Source organism: Schistocerca serialis, chromosome 4 (genome assembly GCF_023864345.2).
Source record: "Schistocerca serialis cubense isolate TAMUIC-IGC-003099 chromosome 4, iqSchSeri2.2, whole genome shotgun sequence".
NCBI classification, from domain to species: domain Eukaryota; kingdom Metazoa; phylum Arthropoda; class Insecta; order Orthoptera; family Acrididae; genus Schistocerca; species Schistocerca serialis.
The window spans coordinates 300,514,173-300,530,956 of record NC_064641.1 but is presented as its reverse complement, the minus strand read 5'-3'; positions in this window follow the sequence as shown (position 1 = coordinate 300,530,956).

Sequence of the window (16,784 nt, the reverse complement as noted above, 5' to 3'; positions counted from 1 at the left end):
GTCGTGAAGTCACCCATCCGTCTGATTTCAGACCTCGCACAGGCCCTGCCCGGCTTCCGCAAGCGTGAGTTGGCGCGGTCAACGCGCTCGTCAGCGGTCAAAGCACACACATACGTCCGTCCAGGACCGCGATCCCGAGCCGCGACCACCGAACGTGGGTGAAAGTCAACTTAATATCAACATAGCATAATTATCGACGCGCAGCCTCCATACGCTAGACACATCATAGCAGCACATGTCTTTACCTCCTATGGCCCTGTAGCACACTGTGCATTGCTCCTCACACGACATTACACGGCCCTTTAACTAAACATAACTACACATCCCCTCTCTCGCCTCGTCGCGTAACCAGCCATCTAAAAATCTTCTCAATATTATTCTTACTTTACAACATTTTTTTTAAAAAAAAAGATCTAATTTACACCTGCCACCGCACCTAACCTCACACCCGTCCCACCATCAACATACGCAAACATCCTCAACCCTATCATGACACTCATATATCACCCCACAAAGCATGCCTATCAATCAATTTACCATTCTCATCCCCACTTTTCTAATTACAAACGTAGCCTCTATCTAAACATCAATCAACTCATCTTTCTCGCACTTTCAACAGTAAAATTAATTTTACACACACACACCCAGGAAAATCAAACGCAATTAAAGAGTCAAACTTTTATACAGATCATCAAGCACATATGACAATATTCAAAGCCCGGTCCATATTTACCACCTCCACCTTCAATTAAATATTATTACCATTGCCCCAACATTCTGCCAGCACTCGATTTGTACTTATTTTTCCGCTCTTAACTGTTGTCACTAGCGGTCGAATACCACTATCTATAGATTGCGTAAATTTCCACATAAAAAAAATCTCGCCCCGCCGTTTAGAGACTCCTATATCCGAACACACAGCATCATTCAACTATCACTTGCTCTTATCTAATAACTCATCCATCAGGTCTGGGGGCAAGGTCATTCCTTTCTTTATCTCTTTTCTTTCTTTCTTTTCTTTCTTTCAGCAGCAGCAGACAGCTATTTTTTTTACAGTGGTAGATAAACTGAACCATCAACTTAACGTCACCATTCGCGAAACATATCTTCAAATACGTAAACACACTCACTCAATTAAACAGCGGTCCCGCTGAGGACATGACCTTCAATATTACAGTTCTTAATCCAATAACCACCCAAACAAGTACTAAATGCTCAAACTAATCCCATAGTGCCTTACAAAGCGAGTGTCCGAGCGCCGCCGGCGGCATGTCAAAGCCACATAGCTGTCCATCTAAACAGCCGTCCACTCAGCCCCAGGACCAGAATGCTGAAGTGGCCTCTCCCTATACCTGCTCTCCAACTATTGTCTAACGACATACAGTGCAAAAATGGATTCCTGAATAGCGCAGATCTCTATCTCCCCCTTGCATCTCCAACAGGACATGTAAACAGTGTCTCTGTGGTGTCACCGCCAGACACCACACTTGCTAGGTGGTAGCTTAAATCGGCCGCGGTCCATTTAGTACATGTCGGACCCGCGTGTCGCCACTGTGTGATCGCAGACCGAGCGCCACCACAAGGCAGGTCTCGAGATACGGAATAGCACTCGCCCCAGTTGTACGACGACTTTGCTAGCGACTACACTGACGAAGCCTTTCGCTCATTTGCCGAGAGACAGTTAGAATAGCCTTCAGCTAAGTCCATGACTACGACCTAGCAAGGCGCCATTAACCGTATCTGAAGATAGTCTTATTTGTATTATCAAGAGCGATGTACCACAAGGATGGAATAAAGTTAAGTATTCGAGGAGCTGCATACTTTTCTTATTAGAATTCACTACTTATCCTGTTCCAGAATTCACGCCCGTCTGCGTTAGATAGCGTGCCTTTGGGCCTCCTCTATCTACAAGGTGTTGGCACATTTACCAACACATCATTGGCGACGAGGGAAACGTGTTCTTTCTAATTGCTTACATTTACTTGTGTCATGGCTTCACCAGATGTACTGTCCGAATTTTATCGCTTGCAGAATCAGCAGACGCAGGCGTTATTGGATGCCCTTGGACAGCTCGTCCAGGGTCAATGTGCCACTCAAACCGATGCGGCAGCCGCCCCTTCGCCGCTATCGCAGCCACAACATGCAGTTGCACCGCCGTTTCGCAATTATGATGCACAGCAAGAGACCTGGACTGAGTGGTCACGCCAGTTTGGATTTCATCTCGCCGCCTACAGAATTCAAAGTAACGAGCGGCAGCCTCACTTATTGTCCTGTGTCGGCGTGCAAACGTACCGTGTGATAGTGAAATTGTTTCCCCGACGCGACATAGCAACTCTGTCCTACGATGAAATTTTGTCTGCTTTAGATGCCTATTTCAAAGAAACAGTAAATGTCGTTGCAAAAAGGTATACGTTCTTTCGTACAAAACGTACGGCCGGTCAAACTAATCGGGAGTGGGTTGCAACTTTGCAAGGCCTTACTAGGGATTGTGCGTTTGAATGTGACTGTGGCCTTCCTTATTCAGATACTATGGTGCGTGATGCAATAGCACAGAACGTTTCTGATGTTCGCATACGGGAGCAAATTTTGAAACTAGTTAATCCCTCCCTTCAACAAGTGATAGACATATTGGATAGGCAAGACACACTTGACTGTGCTCAGGACTCATTTGCAACTTCGCCAGCCGTGTGTAACATTAACCGGCCTGCCGGGCGCACTGCGAGGCCCGGTCAACTGCCCTCGCGCACACTAACACAGCTGCCGCCACGCTCTAAACCAGGTGTGCCGCGCCAGCACACAAATGCAGTGAAATCATGCCCGCGGTGTGCTACTAGACATTCGCGTGAAAATTGCCCGTCACGCCAAGCTATTTGCTTTTTCTGTAATAAGAAAGGACATGTTCAAAGTGTTTGCCAGAAAAAGCTCAGATCAGACACTCTTAATCATTCCAGGCCTTTTGCTTCGCGCCGGAATCGAACCAAGGACACTCAGACTCGTGGACCTTCGCCCATGGACATTCATGTAGTTAATTCCACTCTGCCCAGTGCCACTTTCTCTAACAGTGACTGTGTTCGTCCCACAAAAAGTGTGCGCTGACGTCGCCGGAAATCACGTCAATTAGCAAGTGATTCTGTACCAGTGTCTGTTCAAATTGCACAAAACAGTCGCTCTTGTCGTCAGCAGGACAATAAACTTTTTGTAGATTTGGACTTTAATGGCAAGGTCATACCATTCCAGCTCGATACCGGAGCTGCAGTTTCACTGCTCAATCACGACACGTACAAACAACTGGGCAACCATCCGTTGCGTGCCGCATGTGTTCAGTTAAAAAGTTATTCAGGACAGCAGATCCCTGTGTTAGGACAGTGCACTCTTCTTGCAACATACAAGGGACAAACAAAACTTGTGTCATTTTACGTTCTTCGTTCTTCTACTGCAGTGAACTTGTTTGGTTTAGATTTATTTCAGTTGTTTAACATGTCTATCGTAAATCAGGTCCTATCAGTGAATCAGACTGTGCCTTCAGACAGTGTTTCTCGTCTGTGTGAAGAATTGGCAGACATTTTTGCACCGGGCCTTGGTTGCGCTAAGAACTATGAAGCACACTTGGAATTGAAAGTAAACGAGGAAACCGAAATTTTTCCGAGCGCGCAATGTTCCCTACGCGTTGCGTGATGCGGTCGCAAGAACATTAAATGATTTAGAATCACAAGGTGTGAGTGAATGTGCGCAATGCCTCTTCCCTTTCAGCTCCGCTTCATCGCTTGCGCCGTACAGGTGTTCCGTTTCTCTGGACGACGGAATGCGAACGCGCTGTTCGCCAGTTGAAATCGGCGTTGCTTTCTAATACTTGCCTTACGCCATTCGATCCCCAGAAACCCCTTTTGTTGATGGTAGATGCATCGGATTTCGGGATCGGTGCTGTGCTTGCGCACAAAGTTGGCACGCATGATCGCCCTATTGCCTTTGCGTCAAAATTGCTCTCGTCTGCGCAAAGAAATTACTCACAGATAGAGAAAGAAGCTTTGGCTCTCGTCTTTGGTGTTACTAAGTTTCATGATTTCTTGTATGGTCGTCACTTTACCATAATTACAGACCACAAACCTTTGACGTCGCTTTTTCATCCGAACAAGCCTGTACCTCCGCGTACGGCGCAGAAATTCATTCGCTGGTCTATTTTCCTCTCGCAGTACCGCTACGATATCTTGTATCGGTCCACTGCTAAGCACGGAAACGCCGATGCGTTGTCCCGTTTGCCTGTTACTGAGGATAAAGCATTCGATTCTTCCGAACTTGCTTGCATGTTCATTGATGCGGAAACCGATGAAGTGGTCGAATCGTTTCCGATTGATTTTCATCGTGTAGCTACAGCCACAGCTGCTGACCCTGTCCTTGCTACCGTTTTGCGTTTTGTTGCTACGCAATGGCCTTTGTCAAAGTCTCGGATCGAGGATCCGTTGGTTCGCCGATTTTTTGCTCACAAGGAGAGACTTTTTGTACGACGTGGTGTTTTGTTGTTGCGTTCTGATAATGATCAGTCCAGAGTCGTGGTCCCACGTTCGTTACAGTCCTCTGTCTTAAAGCTTCTTCACCAAGGACATTGGGGTATAGTGCGAACGAAACAACTTGCTCGTCAGCACTGTACTTGGTTCGGAATCGATGCTGCGATTACGAATATGTGTTCTTCTTGCATGGCGTGTGCCGAACAACAATCCGCACCGCCGCGGAAAGTCTTTGCATGGCCAAAAGCCACTTCCCCTTGGCAACGCTTGCACATCGATTTTGCTGGTCCATTCTGGAATGCTCGATGGTTGGTTCTGGTAGATGCCTTCAGTAATTTTCCTTTTGTTGTCCGGATGTCTTCCACGACGTCATCTGCCACCATCCAAGCGTTGTCTGCTATCTTTTGCATTGAAGGTCTTCCGCAGACTATTGTTTCCGACAATGGCCCACAATTCATGTCCGCTGAATTTCAGTCATTCTGCCAGGCCAATGGTATTCAACATCTGACATCCGCGCCGTTTTCGCCTCAGTCAAACGGTGCCGCTGAACGATTGGTCCGGACTTTCAAGTCACAGATGTTGAAGTTGAAAGAGTCGCATTCTCGGGAGGACGCGTTGTTGCTCTTTTTGTCATTGTATCGCTCTCAGCCCCGAGATGGTCGCTCGCCGGCTGAGTTGCTCCACAGTCGTCCTCATCGAACCTTGATGTCTTTGCTGCATCCGCCGCATCAGGTTCCTGTGCAGCGGTAGACTCCTGCTTTTGCTCCAGGCGACGTTGTATTTTATCGCAACTATCGAGGTTCACGGCGTTGGCTCGCAGGGCGCATTCTTCGCTGCCTCGGCCGCGCGATGTATTTGGTTTTGGGGGCCTCTGGTGAGGTGCGTCGGCATCTCAATCAGCTGCGCCTCTGTCGTCGCACGGGATCTGCCGCTCCCCGTCTGCTTTCAGCGACGGTGCCGTCCGGCCAGCGCCCTGGGGACCCATCTACTGGCTCGCCTCATTCCCAGGTGTTACCGACGATGCCTTCCATTTTGCCCCATGGCGTCGCGCCGCCGCAGCCGCCGCCGCCGCCGCCTGTCCTCCAGCCGGCGCCGCCCGCGGTAGACGCTTCGCTGCAGCCGCCAAGCGCCTCCCTGGGTCACGCGCCGCCGATCGCTTCCCGTGACCAGCTGTCCTCCGCCATGGAGCTCTTGCCCGCTCCGGACCACATGACGTCATCGCGCGTCGGGTACCCCGACGCAATGGAGGTCGACCCATCGGCCCCTCCTGTCTCTTTACGGGCGCATACACCGCATGTTGACGTGCACCCTGGACTAGGTTTTCAGGCATTTCCTAGCTCCCCTCGGACCGAATGGCCGGGTGCGGGTGGCACAGCCTCGCCTGTTGTTAGGCTCCCCACCTCATCGCATACGTCAACATGGGGTCCTCCCCACGGCGGGCGGAAGCCTTATAACACGACCGTTCGCCGATTTGCGGGGGAGGAATATGGTGTCACCGCCAGACACCACACTTGCTAGGTGGTAGCTTAAATCGGCCGCGGTCCATTTAGTACATGTCGGACCCGCGTGTCGCCACTGTGTGATCGCAGACCGAGCGCCACCACAAGGCAGATCTCGAGATACGGAATAGCACTCGCCCCAGTTGTACGACGACTTTGCTAGCGACTACACTGACGAAGCCTTTCGCTCATTTGCCGAGAGACAGTTAGAATAGCCTTCAGCTAAGTCCATGACTACGACCTAGCAAGGCGCCATTAACCGTATCTGAAGATAGTCTTATTTGTATTATCAAGAGCGATGTACCACAAGGATGGAATAAAGTTAAGTATTCGAGGAGCTGCATACTTTTCTTATTAGAATTCACTACTTATCCTGTTCCAGAATTCACGCCCGTCTGCGTTAGATAGCGTGCCTTTGGGCCTCCTCTATCTACAAGGTGTTGGCACATTTGCCAACACATCAGTCTCCCCCAGCCAGAGAACCCGACGTCATTCACCCTTCACTCACAATTTCCACTCGCATATATAAAACCATATTCACTCCTGCCAAAACTCACTTAATAATAAAAAAGCATTCTCCCTTTCCAAGCATATATGAGTATGCATTTATCTTCACCCATCTGATCTCTGCAATTTAAGTCAGAGAAAGACATATCTATTACCTTCTGCAACCTGTCTATAAACAGAACGATCTCAGTTACTACAACAGGACCTTGTTTTGACCATTCGCCGGAAACATGCGCAATGTTGTACGCCTCAAACTAGGTACAAGTACAACAGATCCTCAACACCCTATCATCTTTATCCTCTACCATCAAACAGTGAAAAAGTCACGAAGGCACCAATGCGATCCACCTCCAGCGTGGACAAACGGAATTCACAATACTCCCCCCAAATAACTCAGAGTGCAGCCATCCAAGAATTCCTAACAGCTCGCCAAATCCAACACCTCAAACTACAAATGCCTATATGAACAAGATCATATTAAATATACACACAAGCTGCAGAGACCCCTTTAAAGTTTGATCACACATACTCTAAGCGAATGAGAAGCTGCCTCTGGCCCTTGTTCAAACAGTGTTTTCCAACACGCTTTTGCACACTGCCGAGCAGTTCGTCTTTCTGCTGTGACTTCGAAGTCATTGATTCTAAACAGACATTAACACGGACTGATGCACGGCCTTTCACAGGAAACTATACCTTGCACCTTGTAAATCATATTCTTACAGTCGATAGCATAACATTGAATGATTTTAAATAAAGGACACCCACAACACAAGGAAAATAGAAGAGCCTGCTGGTGTTGTAGCCACTTCCCTCGAAAGTGATTGACCACCTCTACATTTAAACTCATATGTCGCAGTGACCGAATAGTTTATAACTATGCATTCAACTTATAGTGATTGGTCATTTTTGCACACAAGTACAGGATCACCGTTTTCGGTGCTAGCAACCCTGGAAGTTGTGGTCCATCAACCAAAATTTGTCCCCCAACTCAAGCAAGCATTGTCAGTCAATCATTATGCCGTACCCAATGCACATATGCGATGGATAAGACACCACCGATCTACTGTAATATTATCCATCACAGCTGATACCGCGAAAAATTTCACACTAAGTCCAACACTGGCCAATCATGTGACAGCTTGTTTTTCTTAATTTCAGTATCATAGCTAAACCATACATCCTCTACTTTGCAAGTATCATTGCGACCATTCATAGATGACTGCTCAGCACGTCCATTCACACTTAATTCTTTAACACAGAAAGACGATCAAATTATACCAGACAACGCAACTATACTTATTTCTAAGACCTCGCGCATAGTACTCGATCAATCTCTCTGCGTATGGCGGTCACAGAGCTATCTAGTCCTCTTACGTTAAAAGACCATCCTCACCTCGGCATTGACCTACCTAGCCCGCAACATCGCTACCCAATTATTCCTCAACTGAGCAGACGAATACAGCTACACTCCACCTCTCCTGACTGAATAGAGATTTCCTAGTCCTAATCCATCCAAGTGCACCACATTTCTCGAAATGTAACCAAGTCTTGGAGCTTAGCATACCATATCGATCTATAGTAACACATCTCAAAGTGCCTTAATTTAATAGCATACAGTTAAGAAGAACAAGAATGGAGCGATATTTATACACAACGTAGTTCGATAGATTTTTAAGCAAATCATCCAATCTATCATGTGTAAAGTATTGTTCTAGAGTCCATGATCGGTGCATCGAAGGTTCTGGTAGGAGAGAGAGAGAGAGAGAGAGAGAGAGAACATAAACACACACACACGCACTCCTAAGACTAGAACGTTCAGCACTTAAAAACGGGCAATAACGTTGGATCGCTTACTTTTCCGTCCTGTCCGTGCATGTACAAAGAGATACAGAAAACAGAGCAAGCGCTCTCCGAATGTGGAGGTGACTGGATACGCCTTCGTTACATTTAGAGACAATTTTAGAACACAGAACGATAACTTATGTCGCGGTCGCATGGATGGATCTGACATAAAACCGAAAGAAATGCGAAAACTGATTAGTGCATAGATATAAACTAACCTAATATACATCGACATGCGGTGAAAATGTGAACGCACTTGCTTATCTTCTGGTTCGCAGGGGGGAATTTGTACATGTTGTGGGTTCAAAGGAATTAAATTAATTTTATGTCAAGTTAGCCAACTCAGGGGTGATCCCCACTGGGGCCACTAGTCAGATTTTCTTGCATTATTCATAAACGTGGCACCCCTTGGGTGTGATGGTTACAACTTTTTAGTCATTTGGCACACGGAGTACTGCTGCGACCATAGGCTAGCTTGCAAGCGTTCAACATATACGATCGTTAACCTTGTTGCCAACTAGTCTCACATTTACATGTTTCTTGGTTTCACTTACTTGGTACAGGCCCTGGTATATTGTCACAGACTTCCTTGTTTCCCCTTTTGAAGTATGTGAAGTCGACAACATCACTCACTGGCACAGCTTCACGTGCACTTTACTACCTCCTCTTACTCTCCAATGTCTTGATGCTTGCTTTTTATCCCCTCTTTCAAACTTCTCTCAAAGATCTCACGAACTCTCTGACTGACTCTTTGTTCCTGCTCAATCATATCGAACGGCAACAGAGTCTTTACACCGTATACCACCTCAGATGGCGACAATCCTGTGCGGATGTGTACTTTCGAATTATCCACTCTAACAACAAAAGATAAGCACATGTCCCAGTCCATATGGTGGGAGCTGATGTAATACCTAAGTATCCTACCGACCGTTAGATTACCCACTACATCCTTCTGTTTCACTGAGGATTAAGTGGAACAGTTCTTAATTTCTTCACTCTCAACAAGTGTTTCATCAGGTCTGACATGAAGTTCACCCCTTGATCCATTATCGTTGTCTCTGGTACCCTAACGTCCAACACCACTCTATTTACCTAAGCTTGTGCAACTATGACTGCCTGCTGGTCTAGCATCACACCATCTCGAAATGAGAAATGGACTATTACAGTCAGCACAAACCAATTTCCTGCTTGAAATGGCACATTCACACCAATAAATTGAAACGGTTCTGTAGCTTCTTGCACCCATTTCATGACATTCTGATCGACATCACTTTTCCCTCCTTTTCACCAGTATTTCTCTGTAACCCTCCGATTTGTCGCTCTGCGTCCTTCAGGACCAGACCAAATGTGATCATTTGTACCTTCAGGCACATCTTCCCTTAGCTTCGCTAGTACCACCACTCATGGCCTCAACTGTGTTTCCTTATACAGCAACCCATCACACAAGCTGAGCTGCTGCTGCTGCTTGCTGTATTGCTTACATTCTCCTTCAGCACTCCGAGCTGCTTGCCAATCAGCAAGTTCCTGACATGCTTGTATCATGCTACTATCCTACTTAGCACGTCCCCATCCCTGTGTTTCTTCCGAGCTTTGTAGGTTATTTTGTACTCAAATTCACTGAATTTTAACGCCCATCTTGTCAATTTTTTGGATGGGACCTTCAAACATAGTAACCACCCCAAAGCAGCCTCACTGATCACTACTGTAAACTTTCTCCCATAAAGGTAACATCAGAGAGACATTACTCTTATACATCAGGCTTATCATCTTGCTTTCCGTAGTAGAATAATTCCTCTCGGCTCCATTCAGTTGTGTCGCCATAAAAGCAATAGGGAGTTCTTCTCTATTGATGTCCTGTCTCAAAATATGCGCAAGAGCGCGTTTAATTTAAATTCCTTGTGAAACTCCAGGGACATCAGTACTAGACTCAACATCAGTCCTACTCCTCAAACCACATAAGTTTGATATCCTTACTCACCCGTTGTGTAAGCAGTTGTCCTATATCTGTGAATTCTCTCATGAATTTTTTATAACAGTACAGGACGCTCAGGAAAGACTATAATTCTTTGCTTGTCCATGGTACTGGCAAATCTCATAATACCTGCATTAATTTCGGATCAGTCCTTACCTTGTACTTACCATTACATGACCCAGGTAATTCACTTCTTCCAGTGTGAAATGACACTTCTCAGCATTCACTGTTAAAAATGCAACCCACGATCTCCTGAATAGGTCTCTCAATCTGATTATGTTCTTGCATATCTCTTGGAAAAAGAATTATGTCATCCAAATACACTAAATATTGATGAGGCTTCGATCCCTTTAACATTCCGTCTAACAAATACTGAAATGCTACTAGCGCATTTTTCAAATCAAATGGCATTCTTGTACACTGATAACGTCACCAAGGTACCGAAAACGCAGTCTTTGGTCTGTGCTCTGGAATCACTGCTACTGATGATACCCGTCCCACAAATCCATAAACAAGAAATACCAGAACTGCCAAAGATTATCAACTGTTTCCGTGATATCTGGAATGCAGTAAACATCTGAGGTCACCTCATTGTTCAGATGGCGGTGGTCATAGTACCATTGATACTTCGTCGAACCGTCTATAACTTTCTTGGTACGATTGCAATTCCTGCCCCCCACCTCCTTTTCCCTGGCTGCTACTCTCTTACTTTATGCCATCGGCTAAATACTGATAGATAAATCCTTCTAAAATCATGTGCAATTACCATAGTATTCTGTATGGCTTCTAGTACACTGGCACTTCGTTTTTCGTTTCCCATAGGAATTCTGCGTCATGTCACGGGTGTTGAAGGCAACAGTTTCTATGGAAAGAACAAATCTTGAAACTCTAACAGTTCTTCCATCTGCGCCCTCTCTGTTGCCCTTAAACACGTCTATAATAATCAGAAACGTCTTCACCCAAAGGTAATATCAAGCTCGTCTATTTCGTTTATTACTCCTTTCGACACCAGCATTATCATATGTGCCAATGGCCTTGTCGCAGTAGTAATACCAGTTTCTATCAGATCACCAAAGTTAAGCGCTGTCGGACTTCGCTAGCAGTTCGATGGGTGACAGTCTGGATGTGCTGAGTGCTGTTGGCAAGCAGGGCGCACTCAGTCCTTATGAGACCAATTGAATCGCAAATTGTTGAAACCCAATAAGTCATAATTTTCAATTTTCGTTTTTTCACTGAATAGTACATTTAAAAGTATAGCCTATCGTTTGGTGTTGAAACACGTCATGCTCTTACAAATGATACGCTGTTTGTTGTTGAAACCATATAAGTCACTAACTCATTTTATTTCAACAGATGCTGCTCGTTCCCGCTCAGAATCTGTTTTCCTCCAATGCTACACATTGTTGATAAAATTATCCGCTTCGTTTGTTGTGACACTAACAGTCATTGTTAATGTGCATTGAGTGGCAGTTGGTTGTATTACTGTGGCTCCAAAAAGGAAAAATAGCAGTGCAGATTACGATAGAAATAAGGCAAAGACAGCTCATACCAAAGAGCAGCCTTATCGAAATTACAGAGGAGATTATGTTCCAGGGAAAGCGGTTAGAGAATCTTAAAGGTAAATATCAGTCTTTTTTGGAACAACCATAGGAAATTGTATAGGTATAAACTATATTACCACCAATACCAATCTTATATTATTAATTTCTTTCAGCTGCCGAATAAAATGTTTTGACTTCATTGACGAAATTCAACGTCATAATTTCTTGATCTTCCTACCAATGATACCCAGGACATATTTGCAGCGCCTTATTGAAGCAAAGGAAGTAAAGCAGAGGCATCCTCGGAAATCTGATCCACAATGTTGTGAAAACTGAAGGGATGCAACGTTTCTTTACCATATAATGCTTGGAAGAGGAAAGGGAACTGGTTTGCAAGAAACCTTTCCTGAAGATACATGTAGTGACGAATTCGAGCATGTTTCGAATTTGTAAATTGCTGCTTAAGGGAATCACACCTGTTGATAAACCCGGGAAAAACCCAAACACCAAGAAGACACCAGACAATATACCCTTGCACTCATTCACGAACAAATAAAGTCTTTCCCCGCAAAAACCTAACAATATTCACAAATAGAAGTAACGTATTTACACTCTCAACTAAATGTGCGGATAATACACAGTATGTTCGATGAAAATATGCAGATTTTAAAGTAAAATATGATGTTTATCGTAATTATTATTGGGACAATTTTAATTATTCCTTTGGCAGAAACCAAGTGAATGTCTGTTGTAAATGTGAAGAGCTTGAACTCAAACTGAAAACCCCTCATTTAAATGAAAGAGCCTATCTTGTCGCCGGAGTGGAATTAAATGTTCATAAGTGCCGTATTTCCAAATATTACAATTCACTTTGGGATGCCAAGAGAAGAGCCCAATCCATTGATGCTGTGGGAGCCACAGTTTTTGATTATATGCAAACCTTGCCTCTTCCACATATCCCAATCTAACAGACATTCTGTCTGTGCGAACTACGGTTGTGCTGTTTCAGCATTTGAAAACTGAAGACTCCACTGTGTACTTGTACCATGAAGACTTAGGAAAGAAAGGTGCAAACGAAGAAGCATTTTTCGTGTCCTGTTGCATAGAAAACTATCTCAGTAAAATTGTGACTGATCTCCTTTTGTTTTCTAATGGCTGTGTCGGCCAGAACAAATATCACACCTTTAAACGCATGTGTATGGGCATGGTTCAAGCAGGAATACTCAAGAGCATAATACACAAATTTCCAGAGAGAGGCCACTCATTCCTGCTGTGTAATCGCCACTTTGGACAGTATAAGAGGGAAGTAAAAACTAATGATGGCATTTATACCCTTTATGAATACACGGAACAGAGAGTAACCACTTAAAGAAATGTGACAGTAAAATTACTTAATGGAGACGAAATAGTAGATCTCGACAAATGGTGGCCAAAATATTTTAGAAAAAGTGTTGCTTTGTGTGAGACAGTGACAGAACAATGCAATAAAAAATCTTCTTCGCTCTGAGTAGCTTCAAAGAAATACAACACCTTGAGACAGGAGAGGTAGTCGGCCTTCCATATATCGATGGATTAGTAAGAAATACTTTGCACTTAAGAAAAAGATATGAGCCTATCATTCCAGGATTAATGGACAGCTTTCCAGTAGCCCACCCAACATACCAAGTACCTATTTCTAGAATGAAGATGTGAGGAAAGTCATTGAATATGTGCCTGCTGCAAAGAGATAATTCTATGAAGCAATGCTTTCTTGGCCTGCGATTGACTAAAATTATAGCTAATGTACAGTTAATCATTATTGCTGTTAAAATAATACAGTTTGTTCTATTTTGTCAAACCATGATAATGTATTATGAAGTGTTCATTCAATTCAATCCTAAAAAAGCAGAAATAAGTTTGTAAATTGGTGAAACCAAATAAGTCAAAGAACTTTGAAGTCATTAAACATCGAAATTATATATTCTATGTTAATTATTTCTCTCTCAATAAAAGTGGAATAAAGTTACTGTCAGTTCTGAAAAATTCCAGTAATAGAGCATTAATACATATGACAATATTCAGTGTTTTGTTACTCCTGAAATGTGTAAAAAATGACTTATTTGGTTTCAACAACTTGTAACGATTCATGTTGAATGTTAATTAAGTTTCTTCTGCCTGGTCCATTGATGAATGAATACAAAATTTTCCTGCTTCACAAAATTTATTCACATTAATTGACATTTGAACTGCACATTCATCACATAAACAAAAGATGGACAGACTTCGCTGATGTCTTTCACTTCCAAAAGTAACTTCAAAACTGACACCTCACAGCATCACTGCATCGCCTTATATAGAATTTTAACAATAACTTCCAAAATGAAGCATTATTAATGTTGTGCAATTTTGATGTTACATTTCAAATTTACAAAACGTAAAGAAACTGATGTTACAGCGAATAAGGTATCAGACATTTCATATGAGTTTTGGGAAAGGCTGTATCATTATACGCACCCCCAGCCACTCTTACACGTATTACTTGCATGAATGGCTGTTAAATACATACACCCAATCAAAAAAATCAAAAAAGTTTTCTTTTCGTAGCTGTCACTCCAGTCATTGCTTCACATTGCACATCTTAAGGAATTGACAGCTCACAATCATTAGTTCATTTGCACTGTCCATCTTGTGGCCACAATCCCTCTTTTTCTGGCAGTCTCTATGCTGCAATACCACAGTCCACTATTAGTTTCACAGTTTTTTAATTTTCACTTCCTGGTCAGGTAAGGATCTAGGATACACTTCTCTAGGTAGGAACAGGGATGAAACCATTACTAAAAGGTACTCATTTAGGTTACAAGTAAGGTCGCATCAGGTATGAATATATCAAAGACATTCATATATTACACTATACTATTAGCATATTTACAAACAAAATCACACAAAATTAAGCACCTCTAAACTGCAAAGATTTAACTATATACAGATTAAAGTCAAAGAACGAAAAATGAATTATATATGTATCCTTTCATTTTGATTAATATTTCAGTATATTCCACTATACAGTATATTTGACCCCCCAGATCTCCATTAACTCTTTATCATATCAAACAAACTCACAGAGTGCTCATCATCACACCATCTTGTAATAACAAACTTTTCAAAAAATGTCTTTTGTCACAGTGCAACTTGTCCATTTATTAACACATGTACATCTTTACCCTTGTCCATTTGTTCATCTCATTAGCAAATTCATAAAATCATGACCATGCCTATAACTCTCAAAGAAGCACCCAAAAAATAAAATACGTGTTCTACAGAGTATAACTACAATAATTGGTCAATCACTATTGTAGGAAAGTCAAATTTAGTACACAGTTTACATTTTGAAATCATTCCTCATATAATGTTACCCAATAGTCATATTGCATACAGAAAACTTATACTACAGAGAACGGATAGTGCTTTAAGTTAGAGATAATTTCATTACAGGTTTATAGATGAGTAAAAGATGTAGCATCCAAAAAGGAAAAGAAGAAGAATAGAATGCTACATAGCTCACGCCACGCACTTGACACAAATATGTGTCCTCCTGAGGGCTTTTACGTTATCTTGATTTTTCTTGTTTGACACTTACTCCATATGGTCAGATAAAAAATGGTTTGTGAAGTTTTAGATTAAGTCTACATTCATAGTTTTTCATTTCTTCAGGTTTCTCACTAAACACAGCTTTGTATTCCCACAACAAACTACGAAACTGATCTGTCTGTTCTTCATCTAGACTTCCAACTTCTTTACATTTGGTGGCCACTAATTCAGCATACTTGTCTTCACTACATTCTTCTTCATTGTCTTCCTTGTTAAGGTCAATCTTTTCATTTGCATAAATCACTCTTCTAATTTGAAAATTGTTCTCTAGGCAATTTTGGATGATTAGTTCAGTCACATGTGTTACATCTGTGTTTGGGTTGGTAAGCCTTAACTTTTTGTTATTCCAGTCAAAATCTGCATTTACTCCTTGTATCCAATTCATTCTGAACAAAATATTTTCATTGAGGTCAGGTACTACAAAACATCCTTGGTTATATTGTACATCATTAATGGTGAAAGATATTAAGGCTTGCCTGTTTACAGCTTTGCTCTGCCTACCAGTTGCTCCCTTAATTTTGATTCCAATTACAGGATATTCTTCAAAGTCAGCACTATGTCTTATCTGGTCTCTAAATTTTTCAGTCATGGCACGGACAGGACTACCCGTGTCTAAGAGACAAACTCGTTCATAATTTGCAATTTTATACATGTATATGGGCAACCTAAGATTTTTTCCTTCCTGCTTTCCTCATCTTCATGCAACAAATCATCCCCAATCTCTCTAAAGTCCAAGTTGTTTATACCATTTTTTCCTGCACAATCTCTATTTTACTTAGAGCTACATCAGATGATTGCTTGATGTCATGTCCCTCTTTTACACACTGTCTACTTTTCCCAGAACTGATCTCACTGTAAGCTTGCTGATTGATTCTACTTTCTCAGTTGGAATGCAATTCTTCACAAATAATCTTGATGACTCTTTTTTCTCTGTTGCTGTCATTATAACCCTTGTAAGTATCCCATAAAGCTTCTAGCATCACATCTAAATCATAATGTCTGTCCACATGTTTCTTATCTCATGATACCTGCCCAGATTCCATTGGTACAATCTGGTTCTCATATTCTTCACAAATTCTTCTGACATCATCTTCCTCACCATTAATTAAATCTTCTTCAACCTCCACATACACCATGCTATCTAATTCTTCCTCCCATTCATCATTACTACTGACACTTTCACTATCAACATCGTTACACATGCTGTCATCTCCAATACTAGGTTACATCTACAACATCTTTACAATGATCATCAGAATTGTTGACAAGTACACCAGTACAAGTATCATCACAT